The sequence below is a fragment of the Giraffa tippelskirchi genome, chromosome 3, assembly GCF_054371585.1.
Source record: "Giraffa tippelskirchi isolate mGirTip1 chromosome 3, T2T-mGirTip1v1.2.pri, whole genome shotgun sequence".
Classification (NCBI taxonomy): Eukaryota; Metazoa; Chordata; class Mammalia; order Artiodactyla; family Giraffidae; genus Giraffa; species Giraffa tippelskirchi.
The window spans coordinates 106,554,945-106,575,557 of NC_137277.1; the positions used below are offsets into that span (position 1 = coordinate 106,554,945).

At 38.4% G+C, this 20,613-nt stretch overlaps 1 long non-coding RNA gene across 1 annotated transcript; it reads right to left on the minus strand.

The window, feature by feature from the left end:
* Positions 1–517: 517 nt before the first annotated feature.
* On the minus strand, positions 518–8,968 carry LOC145540760 (uncharacterized). The gene is made up of 3 exons (XR_014078531.1): positions 8,897–8,968; positions 5,507–5,578; positions 518–787 (listed from the first exon to the last, which is right to left on the minus strand). It is a non-coding gene; the product is annotated as an uncharacterized LOC145540760 (long non-coding RNA).
* Positions 8,969–20,613: the final 11,645 nt, after the last annotated feature.

Below are 20,613 nucleotides of genomic sequence, written 5' to 3' on the forward strand. Positions count from 1 at the left end.
AATCTAGATTTATACAGTTTTGGTTGGTTTCTTTGAAAAAGCTGATTCTCTTTTTGAATTATAGATAGGATTTAATGACTTTAGTGTGGGTTTTTTTTTTTTTCCAAACAAATTCACCAGTTGTATTAAGGGAAATTCACTAATGTGGTCCTTGTGGCAGCACCAACAAAAGGTGTTTATTATGAACTAGTGTCTTTGATAGGCTTTGTGTGCTCAGCAGATGTTACCTCACACAAAACAATTCTACTGTGGTTTTATCCACTAGGATTTGTTTTCATTCTTATGCTAGTTTAATTTTTCGTTCAGACAAAGAAATTGGTTTTCCATGCAAATTTCCTGACTATTTCTCTTTCCTTTCATTTTTCAATTTCCATAATTTAGTCACATTATTTTCATTTGCCTCTGCTAGTTTTGATTGATATGTTTAAGTTAAAAAATAACCACCGTTTACTCCCTGATCTTTACAATAAAACTCTACTTCCAGTATTTGTTTACAAAAATGTGTCTGTGGTTATAGTTTTCAGGTGATTTCTTTCCACTTTTATTGTTGAAGTAGGGGAAATTTATTGAAATTCTCAAAATTATCTGGCAATTCAGTCAGATGCTGAAGCTTATCTGAATGTATTTGGCAGTTGTCTGGACTGGCATCATTAGCTTCTATCTTCTCATCTGCTATAATTGCTGATTGATGATGAAGGCTCTAATTACAGATATGTGATGGTCCAGCCGGGCTATACGATGCCTAAGGCTGAGGGAGTGGTTCTTTCGCAGATACTCAATCTTCAGTCTACAAATGATAAAATAGGATCTTTAGGGAATCTTAGCTTATTATTATCCTACCCTTTAAAATACCATCCCCTTGTGAATTTTCATACACATACACCAGGTGTCAAAATAATTGGTTCATTTACTTCACAATTCAACCAACCAATCGTGAAATGCCAAACATCAACAATAAAGGTAGAATTTTTAGGTAGATTTAGGTAGACTTAATTTAGTTAAGGTTTGGCTTCAATAACAAGGATATACATAATTAATAAAAGTTGACTAAATTTTATAGAAATCAACTTTAGAAATGAGACATTTTGAACCATATTTTACGTAAATGGAACAGAGAATAGGGATTAAACACTTAGCTTTGGGTAGGAAAATATTAAGAATTTGGGGATAACTAAAACAATTTTCCTTGTGTTAGTACAAACATTAAAGTTAGGACAACCATCTAGGTAAAACTGAATTATAATAATAGACTATTTTCCTGCACAGTTTGGCAGAACTCACTGGAAACATTGGAAAAAGGTTACCTAAAAACACGTGCTGGCAGATGGTTACCTAAATGATAGTTTTTCTTAAAATAAAACTAATACTGCTGTATTTGGAAAAATATGGGAAACTTAATGGGTATAAAATGTCTTATTGTGATCAATGAAAACACAGGAGACATTCACTTAAGTAACCCATTTCAGTTGCTCATTAACCACTGAAATTTTAGCTAATACTGAGGAGAAAAATAAATACTGTTTTAATAGGGATAATTCATTTAATATATAATAAGTAAATTATGAACTTATTTCAGGGAAACCATGTACCACGTTTATAATTTGAGTTAAGCCTTAACACGAAAACTCATCTATCAAGTGTCAGAGACCCTTAATAATTGCCACAATAAGTCATCATTTACTGTTCTGCCTACCATGTGTGAAACTCTGAAATAGAGACTGTAGCAATGCAAGGAACAGTAAGCCATTATCCCTTCCATGTTTTGGTCAAGTTGTAGACATAGGCTTTCACACATGATAAGATAATGAAACAAATCTAAGCAGCACGTGCTTCGTAGTGAGTAAATGGTAACGGTGACAAGTGTCATCAAAATGTCAAGGTTGGAGATGTAATTTTTCAGCTCAGCTGGTGTGAGAAAACTTCTAGGAGATTGCTTGGCTTTGGACTGTGTTAAAAATGATAGGTAGAATAGTTACTGTCTTGAAAAGGAAAAGAAAAGCTGAACTTAAGGCAGGCAATACAGGGATGAGATGAAGAAAAATGAAGAAGATAGAAAAAATTTCAAGGTGTATTTTGGTAACCAGTTTGGCTTCCTGCCAGTTTTCTATCCCAAGAATGAAGAAATGAGGTCGGGAATGCAGATGGAGATCAGATTCTGGGGGATTTAACTGTAGATACAGGAGCCATTGAGTAGGGTAGCATTCATCCCCAAAACTGTCACCAAAGATACTTTCTCACCCCATCCTTTGTCTTTCTGTCACTCTATACTCTGAGGTCTTTGACTCTATACCTAGTCTTGTGCTGTCTGTGCAGTGCTTCATGTTCATACTTCTTGTTCCATGGCTATATATGCTTTGAAATTAGCAGTCAGATTTCATTTTGCTGCGCACTTTTTTTTTCTGAACAAATCCAAAAGACCAGGTAAATTTTTATTATGAAGAATTTTCAGGGAACAGAACCTAGACTTAAATGTCAAAGATATTACTGAAGAAACACTGACAAGAGATTTTACCATATCTCCTCTTGTGCCTCAAACTATCTGTTAACTTGAATTTCATGCATTTTTTTCCTTTCAAGATGACATCAGCTTATTAACAATTAACTTAGCTCTGATTCACTTCCAGTATCCACCATGAAGTCATTCATTTATTTATGCAAATTTATACACTTATGCTATGTTGAGAACCATACCATGGAACCCAAAGAACAAGATAAAAACAAACTCCAATACAGATCTTGCTTTGAGAAATTGACTATGCAAATAGACAGTGGCCAGATTACATATAAAAATAGGATTGTGACCTGCTGCCTGCCCAGGAAACCAACCCCCTTATCTACAGTAAACAACCCAGAAAGCCAACTTGCTGTAAGTCAGACTTGCAGTAAGCCTGATTGCTATCTCTCATATCAATCCAAGAACCTAAACAATAACTTCTATAGAGATTGGTGCAAAATGGCCAGGACTTCACTAATAACCAACAGCTTCTCTAACTGTTGTCCCTGCTTCAAGCTTAGAATCACTTGAAGGGAGAGCACTGCCTTGACAGAGTCTTAGTAAGAGGGAGGGGCAATGTGGGGATATTACTGACCTTGTAGAAGACTGGTTTATGGTAGAACTTTCATGTCAGGGGGCTTGATTAGGATTGGAAAAAGGTCATGACAGAAAGGTTAGGATTACCAGGCATAGCAATGAGAATTGAGAAACAAGGAGTCTAGGTGTAAACCATCATTTGATGCTTTCTATGAAAGTGTTATTTGGTCTTTCAGAAAGTTCTTGGAATAAAGAACTATTATCTTCCAGGCAAGAGTTTCCTGGAATAGTTATGTTGATGAAAAGATTGAAATAGTGAAATCTGCTTAATGTAATATGCTGTGTAGATGGTTTTGATTCTCATATCAGTAATTTCCTGAACAACATTGAGTGGAAGAATACTACTCAATATTCCCTAGAAACCTGCCCAAATTTAGCTAGAAATCTTTGCTGATGAGACGTTGGTACCCAGGCAGTCTGACAGCCGAATCTGTCTTCTTAACCATTACTTATTGCTGCATCAAGACCCTACTCCTGCAAATTTAGGACAAGTGATAAAGCTAAATCTTGCCAGGTCACTTGCCTTTGTTCTGATTAGCTGTTATGTAGAACCCAGGTCCAAACCTGAATTGTGACCCATGATCGGGAGCTCTAACAACATCCTTTCCATTGTCCAGGAGGTCTTTAAGGAGGCCAGCAATGGCATCTGGACCATTGGACCTTAGGACTTAGTATTGAGTTCCATGTATCCAGGGGTCAAATGTTATTAACTTAGACTCTGTACCAGGCAGAGTGGATGAGAGACAATGGTGGCCCTGAGGCTGCAGAGACCCTCATATTTGGAAGGAGCAGAAAAATCAGAAGCAGGCACTTCTGCATGCAGGTGAAGTTTGAGAACAGGCTTAACAAAAAGTCAATGAGGAGTTCTAAGCACTGGTAGTGAGGAATCTTATTGGTATCTGAATCAGTTAACAACCCAGGGAAGGAGCAGTATTTGCTCAGTGCACCAGTTGGACTCAGTTTTGTTTGCTCGAGCCCAGTGGCAGAAAAATATCCAAGCAGGTGGCTGAATCTTTTATTAAGACAGTAGCTGGAATTTATTATCTTATTGAGAATGGGGTAAAAACCTTCCTGTGTTATTCATGGACTACTTTTTATGATCCAAAGGAGCAGTCACTTAATGGCTAGAGTGAATGCAAATTAATAATAATAGATCAGACTCTCATCCCATGCAATCAAATAGATCTTATTCTCTATTGAGTTATGTGGCTTAAGAATCTCATCTAATCACAGTAATAAATAATGGGGGTAATTTCCATGCCGACTGCTAGCAGTTTCCTTGCTTCTAACCAGGGTTTTATATCATTGTATTTCTACCTTTTGGAAACAATGACATTCTCAGACCTACTTTAAAAGTTTGCACTTTTTGCTTTTTACTGCTACAGTTTTTATGGGTTGTCTCAGAGCCTGGGGTTGAATTTTTAGGTTTCTGAGAGAAACGTGATCAAAACAATACTGTAAATGGAACTTGATCTGGCTATTAGGGAAGGTTGTGTATTTCTCTCCCAAAGATCTGGGGGCTTTAGGATTTGGGAAACTTTGAATACAAGTCTTCGTAAAGGTGATTTGCATGATGTTTGGGGAAGAATATATACTATGCCAGTAATGATTACTATGCTAGCAATTTTGATTTGTCTTTGGCGATATGGACTCACTGACTAATGACGTTTAGTAGAGTAAGCTTACCTGGTGTTCTAGTGTAGTAAGTTGAAGTGTGAGATATATATATATATGCATATAATATGTAATATAAATTAATATAATATTTAAATTATTTACTTGTATATTTTAAAATTTCGGAGATAACTCAGAAGATGAGAAGCACAATAGAGTCTATATGGGACTTGTAAATATTCCTGTTTCTTCTTTCAGACTGTATCCCTGTGTCATCTTGGACACTCACTTTGCTTTATTACCTTAGAGTGGTTTTACCATCACCCTAGTGTTCTAGATGCAAATGTGCCCTAATCCCCACCTTCTTGGGTATAGGTATTTGCTTTATAGTTCTATTTTAACACATCACTTTTTGCATACTACTTTGATTGGCCATATCCCTATTTGTTTTCTTTGCTAGACTGCCCCTCTGTCGTGTTTTCTACCTCTCGAAGTAAGTGATTTCTCTGGTTGACTCCCATGTAAAGTGACACATAGGGAACTCTATGTGCCCCAAATTGCAGAGTCAATGAACACAGACCCAAGATTGGAATCCAGGCAGTCTAGCTCCAGAGTCCAGGATCTCAACACTCTGCTGCCTCTCCTGTGAAAAGCTAGCACAATGCCTTAGAGACATGGTTTGTTGAATGAATTGCCGTGCTCACAAAGATGATGTACAAGCATAAGATAGCGTTACTGTGAACACAGACTATTTCTTGGGAAATGGAGCAGATGTGGTTCAGGATACTTTTCAGTTCTTACCTCTCTGAAGGAGTGTCATCTCTTTTTGGTCCTTGCATCCCCAGTAGCGCTGCCCTGGGTCTCTGGATCTCTCTAAGAGAAAGAGGGTAGGACTAGTACTGAAACTGCTTCTGTGAGCTTGGAAAATTCCTCTTGAGTTTAGAGCATTCCAGGCTCTAAACCCAAGCTGCATCCCTTGTAGATAACTTGTGTGGGTATCCTCTGGTGATGGGAATTGCTCTTATTCATTACATGGAGTAAGTGAAGTGAAGTAGCTCAGTCGTGTCTGAATTTTTGAGACTCCATGAACTGTAACTTATCAGGCTCCTCTGTCCATGAGATTTTCCAGGCAAGAGTACTGGAGTGGGTTTCCATTTCCTTCTCCAGGGATCTTCCCGACCCAGGGATCGAACCTGGGACTCCTGCATTGCAGGCAGACGCTTTACTGTCTGAGCCACCCTACCATACACGGAGTAAGAATACTTAACATGTCTTTCATATTTTCGAGAGTAGGGGAAATAACATGAAATAGACTTTCTTTTATGGTAAATAATTCATTTTGTCAAAAGAATATTTACTATCATACTTCATTTCCATATCCTCAAAGTCTCATTTTAAGACTTAACAGTTACTAAATTACAAAAGAACATTTTGAAAAACACTCTGCTACATTCCTCCAGAATGTCTTCCTGGTGACAATACATATGGAGAGTAAGATACTAATTTTGGATCCAGACAGACACTCTTTTGGTTCTCTGAGTGGCATTTTCCCAAACAAACTACTGAACCTTTCAGAAATGAAACCTGTGATGTCTAGCTCAGGTTGTACAGAATACATATCAAAGAGTTCCAGCACTCGTTGTCAGATGGGTTCTGATATGTCTGGCTGATGGGAATTTGTGTATTTGTGAATTCAACTAAAGGAATGTTGGGAAATATTTAAGCTCTTTTATTTTTATCCCTACTCGTGGTAAATAAATAAGCCTTTGTAAACAAGCAAATGTCATACATCTGAGAAGGATTTTGATGACAACTGCTAAAATCAGATTTTTTAAATTAGAAAACAATAAAATATATGTACTCTAAATAATTTCTATAAAGGTACTCATAATCACTTCTTGTGAATAATTTTTTTATTAGGATAGGAAAGTCCTATGGCCGAGGGACTTTATTAAAAGAAGCTTGACATTCAAGTGTAAGTTGTCTTGTGTATAGCTCTGTGATTTACCCCATCTCACTGATACTCCTAAATCCTCCTGTGAATCATGAGAATGGTATCTAGTTATTTGTGTTGTGGATTGTGTGTATGTATATACACACAATTGATTATATGTATGTATGGTGGAGCTAATCAAAGGACAGTAACTGTGGTAATCAAGAAATAGAAAAAAGCCTTATAATGGAGAACAAAACAAACCACAATAGAAGACGGAAATCTGAACCACATATGACAGAGAGAATAGTATGACTCCATATATTTATAAAATTTGTGAATAAGACATTGACATAAATTGGATTTTGAGTTAATCTTACTTATTTTTAAAGGGTGACTCCAGGTGATATTTTAGTTAAAATGAATTCAACAATATTTATTTATTTTAAAACGTTTTATTTTATATTGGGGTATACCTCATTATCAAAGTTGTGACAGTTTCAGATGAACAGCTAAGGGGTTCAGCTGTACTTATATACATGTGTCCATTCTCCCCCAAACTCCCCTCCCATCTGAGCTGCCACATAACACTGAGCAGAGTTCCATGTGCTATACAGTATGTCCTTGTTGGTTATACATTTTAAATATAGCAGTATGTACATGTCCATCCCAAACTCCCTGACTATTCCTTCCTCGTTCTCTAAGTCTGTGAGTCTCTCTATTTTGTAAGTTCATTTATTTCATTTCTTTTTAGATTCCATGTATAAGGGACGTCATATGATATTTTTCCTTCTCTGACTTACTTCACTCAGTATGGCACTCTCTCTAGGTCCATCCATGTTGCTACAAATGGCATTATTATGGCATTATTTCATTCTTTTTAATGGCTGAGTAATATTCCATTGTATATATGTAGCACATCTTCTATATCCATTCCTCTGTCGATGGACATTGAGGTTGCTTTCATGTCTTGGCTGTTGTAAACAGTCCTGCAATGAACATTGGGGTGCATGGATCTTTTCTGATCATGTTTTTCTCTGTATATATGCCCAGGAGTGGGATTGCAGGGTCATATGGTAGCTCTAGTTTTAGGTTTTTAAGGAACCTCCATACTGTTCTCCATAATGGCTGTACCAATTTACATTTTCACCAACAGTGTATGAGGGTTCCCTTCTCTCCCCACCCTCTTCAGCATTTATTGTTGGTGGAGTTTTTTGATGATAGCCATTCTGGCCTGTGTGAGGTGATATCTCATTGTAGTTTTGATTTGTATTTCTCTAATAATTAGAGATGTTGAACATCTTTTCATATGTCTCTTGGCCATCTGTATGTCTTCTTTGGAGAAATGTCTATTTAGGTCTTCTGCCCATTTTTTGATTGGGTTGTTTGTTTTGACACTGTTAAGCATCATGAGCTGTTTGTGAATTTTGGAGACTAATCCCTTGTCAGTCACATTATTTGCAAATATTTTCTCCCAATCTGTGGGTTATCTTTTGGTTTTGTTTATTGTTTCCTTTGCTGTGCAAAAGCTTTTGAGTTTAAGTAGGTCTCACTTGTTTATTTTTGTTTTTATTTCTATTATTCTGGCAGATGGATCAAAAGAGATATTGCTGTGGTTTATGTCAGAGAGTGTTCTGCCTATGTTTTCCTCTAGGAGTGTTATAGTGTCTGGTCACATTTAGGTCTTTAATCCATTTTGAGCTTATTTTTGTGTATGGTGCTGAAGAATGATGTAATTTCACTTTTAAATATGTAACTGCCTAGTTTTCCCAGCACCATTTAGAATTCAACAATATTTATTAAGCACCCATGTATCAGGGTGTATCAATGAGCAAAAACCATGGTACCTGACCCATACCATACCCCTACTGTGGTGTGATCAGGGACCATGTCAAGGGCTTATGGGCATCATTGCATTTATATAACATTCACCTCTCAATGAAGACAGGAGATCCAGAGATTAAGTGACTTGCCCAAGGATACACAGCTAATAATTAGCACTACAAAGATCATACCCTTAAACTCTTCTTTTTATTTTTTTTACTGTGCTTTGCAGAGTCTTAATTCCCTGACCAGGTATTGAACTTGTGTCCCCTGCAGTGGAAAGGTGGAGTCTTAATCACTGGACCACCAGGGAAGTCCCAAGTTGGATAAACTATTAACCCCACTTTATACATGAACTTTATACATGGCCCAGAGACACAGATGTCTAATCTAAATTATGTTTACAGTAAATGGTAGAAGGAACTATATCTCACATGTCTAGTTTCTCTGATGGTGCTTGTTCACTGTTCCATATTGCCTTTGAAAGTGAAATTCACTCAGTCATGTCTGACTCTTTGTGACCTCATGGACTATAGAGTCTGTGGAATTCTCCAGGCCAGAATACTGGAGTGGGTAGCCTTTTCCTTCTCCAGGGGATCTTCCCAACCCAGGGATCAAAACCAGATCTCCTGCATTTCAGGCGGATTCTTTATCAGCTGAGCCACCAGGGAAACCCCATTGCCTTTACACCTACAAAACTAAATCTGTAACACCTACAAAACTAGATCTGTAATGCAATTTTTATACATTTCTAGCATTATAAAATACCATTTAATAGTTGAAATTGTGGAAATGGAATATAAGACTGTCTTCATTTGGTAGAATTAATATATCATGAGTGCAGAAGAGCCATGATTTTAAAAAATGAGTATTGAATAGTTACACTTGAACTTTTATTTTTAGGATAAGCTTAAGAATTTTCAAAATATACTGCTCACATTTGAATAAGGAATTATGTTATTATTGTTAATATTTCTAAAACAATTTTTGCTTTTCAAATTTGAAATACTATTCTAATTATTCACACTAATTAGCTCATAAGGAAAAAAACAGAGAAATCAAATGAATAAGTTATTTAGGTGTCAGTAACATACTAAATTATTAGGATGGTTGAGAGCATTTAAGAATAATTGCAATATGAAGATTTTAGGTAATTCTATTTAAGTGATTCATAGTTTCCTTCTTCTTATTACTTCTGTCCCTTATACCCACAAGCTAAAAGTTAACAGAAAACAGGAACATTATGTGTGTGTGTGTGTGTGTGTGTGTGTGTGTGTGTGTGTGTGTAGGCGCAGGATATTACATTTGTGTATCCAAGGATTGGTTATTTTATTCAGTTTATTTGAAATTCAAGAAAGCAGGAAACACATTTAACTCTTAAGCGTCATGGGAATAGGTCACATAACACAGTCAGAAACCTCTCATAACAAATTAAATATAGCCAGGTGTGAGGGAAAATAAATTCCATATGTTTAAAAATTATTGGAGCAGATAGAATTTCACTGGAAAATATAAGTGAAATTTGAAGGTCCTTTCATTAAAGTTTATTAAACTGTAATATGTCTGATGGCCATTGGTTGTCGGAGAACAGGGCGAAGTTACTATTGTGGATATTCGTTCAATTTACCTTGTACAAACTAGACCTATGACTTAACTTGCTCAAAATAAGTTTCCTTTATTTTATGAGTTAGAATATTTGCTGAGTCCTTATAAAATGTCTGGAGTCATACTGAATCTTTGGAAACTTCTTTATTCCTGAGAGATGGCAACGTGTCCACAATCTAAGATGGCAAATGAACTCTTACTCCAGCAAGGAAGAGCTTTTACAATAAGTCTGACCCTGAGTTAAGCTGTAGTTAAGCATGTTCCATGCTAACCGCAAGCCTATGAGGTTCTGGTATTGTCCTGTTTGGTCAGATGGAGAGATGGAGAGGTTGAACAATCCACGCAACTTTCCCTATCCTGTAAAGATTAGTATTTGAATTGAGATCTGCCTGGTTGCAAAGCATTTCTACTGAATCATGGCACCCCTCAATGGGGAGAATTACAAGGTGATGAAGAAAAAAGACAGAAAACAGTGAGAAGAATGCCTGTATAGAGAGTTGAGCAAGGCTGTGAAGAGGTGGTAGAAGTGGAGATGTAGGAATAAACTTACTCGGCTCCTCCTGGGTCGGTCCTCCTTGCTCTTGGACCTCAGCCATCCTTCATCCACTGCCACGCCTGACCTCTAGTCCTGAAGTTGTGTTCCCAGATGGCGCCCTCTGTCATTTCTCCATCATCAGGGTCCTGATCATTCATTTTATTCCTTTTGTTATGGTGCTGTCTCTAACAGCCTCATGCTCAGTCCTGGTGGACCTTGACCTCCCATTATTAGGGCAGCTGCCTTCTTATAGGTTACAAACAGTCACTTGCTTTTGAGACATTGATAGATTTATAGTGACTCTCTAAGTCACTATGTTGAGAATAATTTTTTTCTCATTGGGAGGATTGATTGTTTGGTTGGTTGGTTGATTATGTTTGTAATTAGAGATGAAGGGAGAATGTAGGCAGGCATGTTATATATTTGCTATTCTTGTACAGGATAGACAGAACTTGGCTCTGCTTTCTGACCTATCCTCTGTAATTTAGTCACTAAGTCATGTCCGACTCTTGATGTCCCATGGACTGTAGCCCACCAGGCTCCTCTGTCCATGGGATTTCCCAGGCAAGAATACTGGAGTTGGTTGCCATTTCCTTCTTCGGGGGCTCTTCTCAACCCAGGGATCAAACCCATGTCTCCTGCATTGTAGGCAGATTCTTTACCCCTGAGCCACCAGGGAAGCCTGAATATTAGCTGATTAGGTGACTATCTTCTAGCTAATCTGATAAATAAAAATCCTGTGTCTTAAATGCATAATGAGCAACCATGCACAAGCATTGTGTCTGCTCTTGGAGTTATAGAGATGAATATACCATCCTCCTTGTCATACTGATTATCATTTTTAAACAGTTTTTGAAACATACTCATAGACTCTCTTTTGGTCATCTCAACAGGTGTGGTAGTCAGAATATGGTGAATATCATTATGCGTGTGTACTCCAAATAAACTAATAGAAACTTCTGGCCAAGTGAGAGGAATACTGTGTCAGTTTGAGAGTGCTTTCAGAGGAGAACCCAAATCACAACAACTTGAACGAATTAGGGAAGTCCTCAAGAATGCAGTGAATATTGAGGCTGTAGTTTCTGCCATTCTCCTGGCCTTTCCCTCATGGTGGCAAGATGGCTGCTGTGGCTTCAGCCATCTAGTCAGGTGAAGGCAAGAAAAACAACGGAAATGTAAAGGCACTTCTACCAGGAAGACAAACCCTTCTTGATAATCCCAGAAATTTTCTGTTCACTCTGGCTGAAACTGTGTCACGTGGTCACTTCTAGCTGCAAGAGAGGTTAGATAATGTTTATTTGGCTGTATGCAATAAAATCAAGGTTATATTTACCATAGAAAAAGAAGAAAATATATTACATAGCCAGCTAGTAGCATCTGCCACAGATACATCTCCAAGGAAATAGATTGGTCATTTAGGGACTTGAGGTAGAAGTGGGAATGTATTACCATATAAAGAAACACACTTAAAACCTTGTTTTATAGTTGGCTATATCTATGTAGGGTGATTAGTCCCATTTGGTTTCTAGTTTCCAAAGTACCAGGGTCCATCGCAGCTTTTTCCAACAGTTGTCTGTGGGTGCACATATGTTTGAATATAGCAATGTATTTCTGTGCATTTTCTAAAATGCAATTTAACAGCCCAAAGATAATGAGAACCTTACATTGCAAATCACTTCTTTTTTACAGGATGTCTTTGGCACTAGCCATGAAGTTAATGAATACTCTTGTTAGAACCATGCTCCAGTATGAAATATTTCCATGTCACTGGAGTGCAAGAATGCCTTGAAGCATAGCCCCTCAGGATATCAAGAAGTTTCCTGTTGATTTGCTTCTTGCTAAAGAAGGTATGTGATTCGGCATAAGAAATGAAAATCATTGCATATAAACTTTTGGTACCAGGAACACATGTTGAAAACTGTCAGAGCTTAAATTCAGGAATTTAGGGTTTAGAAGACAATATACTTCTTATACTTGTTTCATTCTGAAAAAGATTGTAATAACTTTCTGGGGAGATAAAATTACATCTTTTTTGGTAATCCTGGGAAGAATGGAGGGTGAAGACCAAAGGAAAGAGAATAGAAAAGACAGTGACATTTATTCACTGTCTGTGTGCCAGGAGCTGTGCTTGGGGTCTTGAATATATTAACTCACTAAATCCAAGAACAAGCCTACAAGCAGGTATTTATATTCCAATTCTAGAAATAGGTAACCTGAACTGTAGAGAGGTTGGATGAATTTCCCAGGATTGCATAGCTAGTGAGTTGAAAGAGCAGATCTTGCTTTTTCCCCACACTACCCTGTAGAACTGGTAAAATATCCTGAAAAACACTACATTAACTCTTAGTTTAAAAAATGTACTGGACACACCACCTACCAGTTCCCAACATTTCTTTCCCAGCTCTGACCTGTTCCTACTTCATTTCATTTTATTCTGCTTCAGTCTATATGGGGGTAATAAGAGTGCCTCTAAATGCCATCTTTAGAGATGAAACTAATAGGAATGGGAAGAAGGCATGGCTAGAATCAAGTCTATCCTGACCACCTCTCTTCTCTACCTTATTCCCAGTACAAGGGAACCAGTTCATAGACATATAACAATAGATTAGCTATTAGGATCATAAGTGTTTGCAATGCAAATGTACAAAATACAATTTTATCAATAGAATAATATTAAGATGCTGTTAAATCTGAACAAGCCAGTTGCTTCTCTTTTAATGTGACATTCTGGGTTTAAACCAATTTGTCCAGAGTAGGCAAAGAACTCCTGAAGGTGGCTAAACAGACTGCTCAGGAGCTGAAAGAATGACCCCAGTGGTAAATCTAAACAAATCTCAGTTACCTAGGACTTTCCATGGGGCTTCCCAAGTGGCACTAGTAAAGAATTCGCCTACCAATGCAGGAGACATAAGAGATACGGTTTTAAAAATGAAGGGAAGATCCCCTGGAGAAGGAAATGGCAACCCACTCCAGTATTCTTGCCTGGAGAATCCCATGGGCAGAGGAGCCTGGCAGGGTACAGTCCATGGGGTCGCACAGAGTTGGACATGAGTGAAATGACTTTCATATCTCAGTCCATGTTATGATCATACTGTGGGGATTTTCCAATCTAAGGTGAATTACTTGTGTATTGTAGATCACGAATTCTTACACAAGGTATGCTCCTGATTCAGAAGGGGGCTCCCGAAGGTGAGCGTGTATGTTTTAAATTTATTGAATGTTATTAATATGAGCTACATTAAAATGGATTGAGCAGTGAATGAAGGTTTGGTTTTCTGCAGCTTCTTCCCTCTCAGAGAGTTCCTCAGGCCAACCAGTTTGTAGGTAAATTAGGGTTAAGGTTAGCGATAGGGTCTTCCAGGCATCTGTTTTCTGTTTTTCATCCCACAGTGTCAGAAGAATTGAAGTGAATGAGATTCCTTTCTGAAGCCAAGATGCTGGCTGATCATTGCTTTTCACCTCAAGCATTTGGTTGAAGTGCCAGGGACTCAAAACTTGCACCCCTCAATTTGCCTCCTCTGGGTGTTCCACATAATGGTTGTGATCATGGTTACGTTAATTAATTTATCTTCTAGACAGCTGATATATCTATCCACCCATCATTTCATTTTTAAAACAGGAATTGTCATTCCCTCTAGCTAATGGTAGTTGCAGCTATTCCCTTTTGGTTACCCCTGGTTAACCCACCTGCATAATGGGTAGACTGTTATAATAGGCACACACAGGCTGGATTTATGTAGGCATGATTTTGTAAGACAATGAAATAGATATCTCCCTTATTTTAAGAAGTTTTACATGGTAGTGAGTCTGTGCTTTCTCTTCCTCTCTCACCCTCTGTACCACCTCCAACACACCTTAGCCCAGTTGTTTTACGTTAAAGCTGAGGTTCAAGGCCAGCCTGGTGGATGTGTGGTCTGTGAGGTCCTACTGCGTCCCCTGTTCAGAAGGGCTCCACACTCAGCTTCAGGCTCTATGGTTGCTGTCTTGAAACTCTTCATAATTTTTTGACAAGGGGCTCTGCATTTTAATTTTGCACTAGGCCTCGCAAATTATGCAGCTGATCTTGCCTAGATTATCTGCTCTCTAACTGCCAAAAGCAAATGGTCGGAGAGAATGAGAATAGAAGGTGGCAATTTTATAATCCAAGAGACCAAACACTGTGATCAGATGCAGACACAAGAGACATGCTGAGTGTGAGCGGAGCAGGGGTGCAGGATGTGAAGTAGTTTTCCAACTTTCAAGTCACAGTTTTGCATGAGGCTTAATTATAGGGTATATAATGTGAATTCCTTGAGTAGAGAGAGGCTTGTAATCGTGTCATTTGAAAAATGCTTTCCAAAGTCATATGCTGATGCTTTTTGAGTTCTTGGTTCTTTATTCCTGCTCCCACATAAGCTCACATAATCACAGGTGTATGGCAAACCTGTTGTACAATGGCCCGAGTAACTGGAAATCTGCGTTCCCAGCACCTGAGGGTGAAACTGCCTCTTCTTTCTCCCAAGCGTCCTTCCTATCTGCCTACTTGCTGCACAACTAACATCCAGCTTACTATCAGGTGCCAGATTTTTTATTTATTTGAAACTATAAACAGCAGTCTTGCTACTGCCAACTTTTGCAAAATATAGCCATGTCTAGTTTGGGGTGCATAATTTTCAACAGCAGGCATATCTTCCTCTTTTCCTTAAGTCGCATTACCTTTCCCTTGCTGCTGCTGCTGCTGCTGCTAAGTCGCTTCAGTCGTGTCTGACTCTGTGCGACCCCATAGACGGCAGCCCACCAGGCTCCCCCGTCCCTGGGATTCTCCAGGCAAGAACACTGGAGTGGGTTGCCATTTCCTTCTCCAATGCATGAAAGTGAAAAGTGAAAGTGAAGTCGCTCAGTTGTGTCCGACTCTTAGCGACCCCATGGACTGCAGCCTACCAGGCTCCTCCATCCATGGGATTTTCCAGGCAAGAGTACTGGAGTGAGGTGCCATTGCCTTCTCCTTGATTGTATGTTAAATTCCGTCACTTTGTATTTCCTGAATTTGTCTCCTGCTGGTCCATAGCTTGTTTCCATTACCTTACTTCAGTCCCTCAAAACTTCTCTCATGGGTAATCACTGTAACTGATCCTTAACTGGTGTCAAATTAGTCCCATATGAAACATACTCCTCACTGAAATCTATATACTATTGTTCACATATATTATGTGCCATGTATTATTCTAGGCGCTGAGGATTCAAATGGAGGATTCCATAAGTCCAGAGAGAATCATTTATACAGACAAAAACTTGAATGGTGCTCTCTGAAAATATTTTTGAGCCAAGATTTGTGGAAAAGAGTGGTCCTGTATGCAAAGCAAGAGATTTCAGGAAAAGTAAATATTATGTTCCTTCTTTGGTTATGAACAATCTCAGCAAATAATTTCTGAAGAACAATTCCTTCTTCATTAGTATCAGTGTGTTAGTTTTGTCAGACAAACCTGAATATTTTCTGGTTTGAGGGATTTCCAGAAAATTTCCCTTATTGGAGACTGGGTACATGTATATGTACGGCTGAGTCCCTTCGCTGTTCACCTATAACTATCACAGCATTGTTAATTGGCAATTAGTGAAAGTGTTAGTTGCTCAGTCGTATCTGACTCTTTGCAACCCCATGGATCATAACCCACCAGGCTCCTCTGTCCATGGGATTCTCCAGGCAAGAATACTGGAGTGGGTTGCCATTCCCTTCTCCAGGGGATCTTTCCAACCCAGGGATCAAATCCCAGTCTCCCGCATTGCAGGCAGATTCTTTACTGTCTGAGCTACCAGGGAAGCCCTGATTAACTATCCACCAATACAAAATAATAAGTCAAAAAAAAAAAAAAGAAAGACAATCTCTCTTGTTGAAGATCCTTCTTCTCCATGCTTATTTTCCTGCTCTTTGAATCAAATACACTTGTTGGTTTCCTCAACATGACAACTCAAAGTTTTTTTCTATTCAGTTCTTTATGCTGATGTAAACAGGCCTAATAAATACATTAACTTTTTTTATTGTGGTAAAATATTTCACATAACACAATATTTATCATCCTAACCACTTTAAGGGTACAGTTTAGTGGCATCAAATACAGTCACATTGGTGTGCAGCCATCACTACCATCCATCTCCAGAACACTTTCCATCTTGCAAGACTGAAATGCCATACCCATCAGACAATAATTCCCTGTTCCCTCCCTTTCCCAGGCCCCTGGCAGCTAACCTTCCAGTTCCTGTCTATATAAATTCAACTACTTTAGCTACATCATGTAAAAATAATGGTATCATACAATATTTTCCCTTTCGTGACTGGCTTATTTCACTTAGCCTAATGTCTTCAAGCTTCATCCATGTTATGGCATGTGTCAAAATTTCCTTACTTTTAGAAGCCAAATAATATTCTATTGTAGGCATACACCCACCATATTTTATTTATTCATTCATCTGTTGATAGATTCTTGGGTTGCTTTCACATTTTGACTATTGTGAATAACGCTGGTATGAACGTGGGCATTAAACTTTTTTGAGTTCTTATTTTCAATCCTGGGTATATATCCAGAAGTGGAATTGCTAGATCAATGACGATTCTGTGTTTAACTCAGTAAGTCCATTTTAAAAGCTCATGATTTGTATTTTCTCTCAGTTTTTCGTTCCCTGAACTCCATTTGTCATTCATAGTTCTGAGAGGATATAGTGATAATGCTGGGGGGCTATGGGGAGGAAAAGAGCATAGAGATTAGGGAGGAAGACAGGGAGACAAATGTTTCCTCACCCACTCCCTATTTCAGGCCATGATGCTAGGGTGAGGGTTGTTGGGAAAGATAGATTAAAGGGAAAGTTGAAAGCAGAGGGAAATTTGCTTCATTTCTCACTTGGGATTCACCTCAAAAGATAGTCTCAATACCACTATAGGCAGCCTTATCAAAGTAAAACTGGTAGATGCAGAAAGTAGCTAATGGCATTGATGGGTGAATTTGAGCAAGAATGAGGTATGATTTATAGATTTGGGCATCTGCTGGCCATGTATCTGCTAGGTAGACTTCGTGAACAGGACAGGGAGTGGCTAAGATGAGACAGCCTGCAGGATGGATAAGAATGTACCACATGCTGAGGGTGGATCATGATGGCAAGGAGAAGAGAAGAGAACAGATCAAGAAGAGAAGAGACCTCAAATTCATCAGCTACAAATGCCAACATGACAATCTATTAATGACACAGCAGGCAAAGAATACAATCACTGGAGGTGACAGAAAGGAGAAGGAATAGGGAATACTGCTAAGGATCGAATTATCTGAAAGAAACAATTATAAACAAAATTATCGTTAGTGAAGAAGGTTAGGTGTCCTTACAGTCTCAGAGGATAGTGCATGAGGAAGATCAGAGTGATTGTAAGAATATAGATTATTATACAGATTATCATACTGACAAACCTATACCATGTAGATTTCCTCATTTTCAAATTAACTATGAGACTGGAGAATTGAAGGAAAGTAAGTATGATAAACACATCTAATTATTATACCTGTTTTAGTATAACTTCATAATTAATTCAATATTCTATTTTATTTGGGTGAGGAAAAACCATTCTCTGCCATTTATCTTCCTATTATGCATTCAGGTCTGAATCGGGCTTGTTGGATATGTAGGTCTCTTAGCAAGAGAGTGTTCATGGTTTAAATCTCTTCCACAGGACAGAGTATTTATTTATGTAGCAAATATTTCTTGGCCATCTGCTATGTTTTAAGTACTCATAAAAAATACTGAAGTATATCATGTACTTAAAGGCCATTCCATTCTTTCTCCCTTTTGATAGTTTCCCCATATACCAGTCTCTTCTGCCTCACTTATGAATAATTAAAGTGGTACATCATGACTAAGAAAGAAGATAAGAATAGATCTAGCGCCCAAAGCTCATACCTACAGAAAGAACCACTATGTAAGGTGATCCTTCCTAAGTAGATTTCTTAGTTTTCAGAAAGTCATTTTGTTTTATCATTAACCCAAAGTAAGGAAACCTTTTCTGACATTGTTCCTTGAGTTTTGTATTTATAGTTAAATCATAATCCTTGGGGTTTTGTATTTATAGTTAAAATGTGGGGTGCGTGCATATGTGTGTCAATGGTGGGGAAGGGGTTGGGGTTGTGTGAGTATGTTTGGAACAGGCTAAGAGCTGTGACCTTAATTTAGCAGTGGAGGAGTTTATAGAGGGAAATGGAATGACTAGGAGAAAGAAGAGATGTCTTGAAAATGTGGGTCAAACTCATGTACCTCTTGTGAACTATTAGATAGCCTATAGTTACCTTTCAGAAAAAATGGTAAGTCAGTGCCAAATGGTAAATTTGGCAATCAGTGTAGTTCCTTCCCAGTTGCTTTAAATGCACCCAGGGATGTTCCTGGCTCTCCAGTGGTTAAGACTTCACCTTCCAGTGCAGGGGGTATGGGTTTGATCCCTGGTTGGAAAACTAAGAGCCCATGTATCTCATGGCCAAAAAGCCAAACATAAAACAGAAGCAATTTGATAACAAATTCAATAAAGACTTTAAAAAAATGGTCCACATAAAAAAAAAATCTTTAAAAAGAAATGCACTCCAAAAGAGTTCTGACCATCATATCACTTTTACCCTGTCAAAATGATAGCTTCGCTATTTACTTCAACTATACTTTCTACTACTATAACACAGTATTGTACCAAACATCCTCATATTCAGATATTTCCATACTTTTCTGATGATCTTTCTTAGAATAGATTTTATAGGTAGGGCTCCTGGATGGAGGTTGTGTGCATGCTTAGTCGCTAGTAAATGAAAGTCACTCAGTCGTGTCTGACTCTTTGCGACCCCGTGGACTATACAGTCCAGTGGAATTCTCCAGGTCAGAATACTGGAGTGGGCAGCCTTTCTCTTCTCCAGGGGATCTTCCCAACCCAGTTCTCCTGCGTTACAGGCAGGTTCTTTACCAGCTGAGCCACAAGGGAAGCCCAAGAATACTGGAATGGGTAGCCTATCGCTTCTCTAGCGGATCTTCCAGACCCAGGAATCGAACTGGGGTCTCCTGCATTGCAGGTGGATTCTTTACCAACTGAACTATCAGGGAAGCCCAGTCACTAAGTCGTGTCCACCTCTTTGCGACCCCATGGACTGCAACCTGCCAGGCACCCTCTGTCCATGGGATTTTTCCAGGCAAGAATACTGGGGTAGGTTGCCATTTCCTTCTTCAGGGGATCTTCCCAACCCTGGGATCGAACCCATGCCTCCAGCGTCTCCTGCGTTGGCATGTGGATTCTTTACCACTGAGCCACTTAGGAAATCCAGGTGAATTGCATTCATTTGAAAAATATCATCCTTCATTGTTGGACAAAACTATGCTCCCATTTATGTGAGAAAAACCCATTTCCCACCCCACACCAGCCTATAAGATCGCTTAAAAAAAATCTTTACTCGTTTTCATTTGCATTTCTTTAATCACTAAAGAAATTAATGTTTATATGTGCTTTTGGCTGCTGGTATTTTTACTTTTATAAATTGGTTTTAAAAAATGTTCTGTTTTCCTCTTAGGTTTATAGTATCATCAAATAATAGCATGCTGAATGCATTTTTAAAAAATCTATCAAATCTTTTTTAACCTTGTAATGGCCCTCTGAAATGGCAAAGATAAATTTTATTGTTTTTTATTAGAAAGAGAAGCTGGGAGCCTGCTTTCTCATAAAAACAAGCTAATGGTGGAAACAATCACAGAATCTCAATCTCATTTACTCCTTTTTGCTTCCCACTTTGTCCTGGTGCCTCTCAACCTAGTCTAGGTTAAATGTGCCCCCTTTAACTAAAACAGTAATTGAACATGAAGAGTATCCCATAAAACAAAGTAAGCTGACATGGGTGACTTCAAATGAAAAGTAGTCCAGTTCCTAGAGATGGAGTTTATTGGGCAGTTGTGAAGCATCAAAAGGGACAGGAAACTTAAAAAGAGAGGGAAGAAACCAACTCCTCCAAATACATCTGATGGACTAGGCAT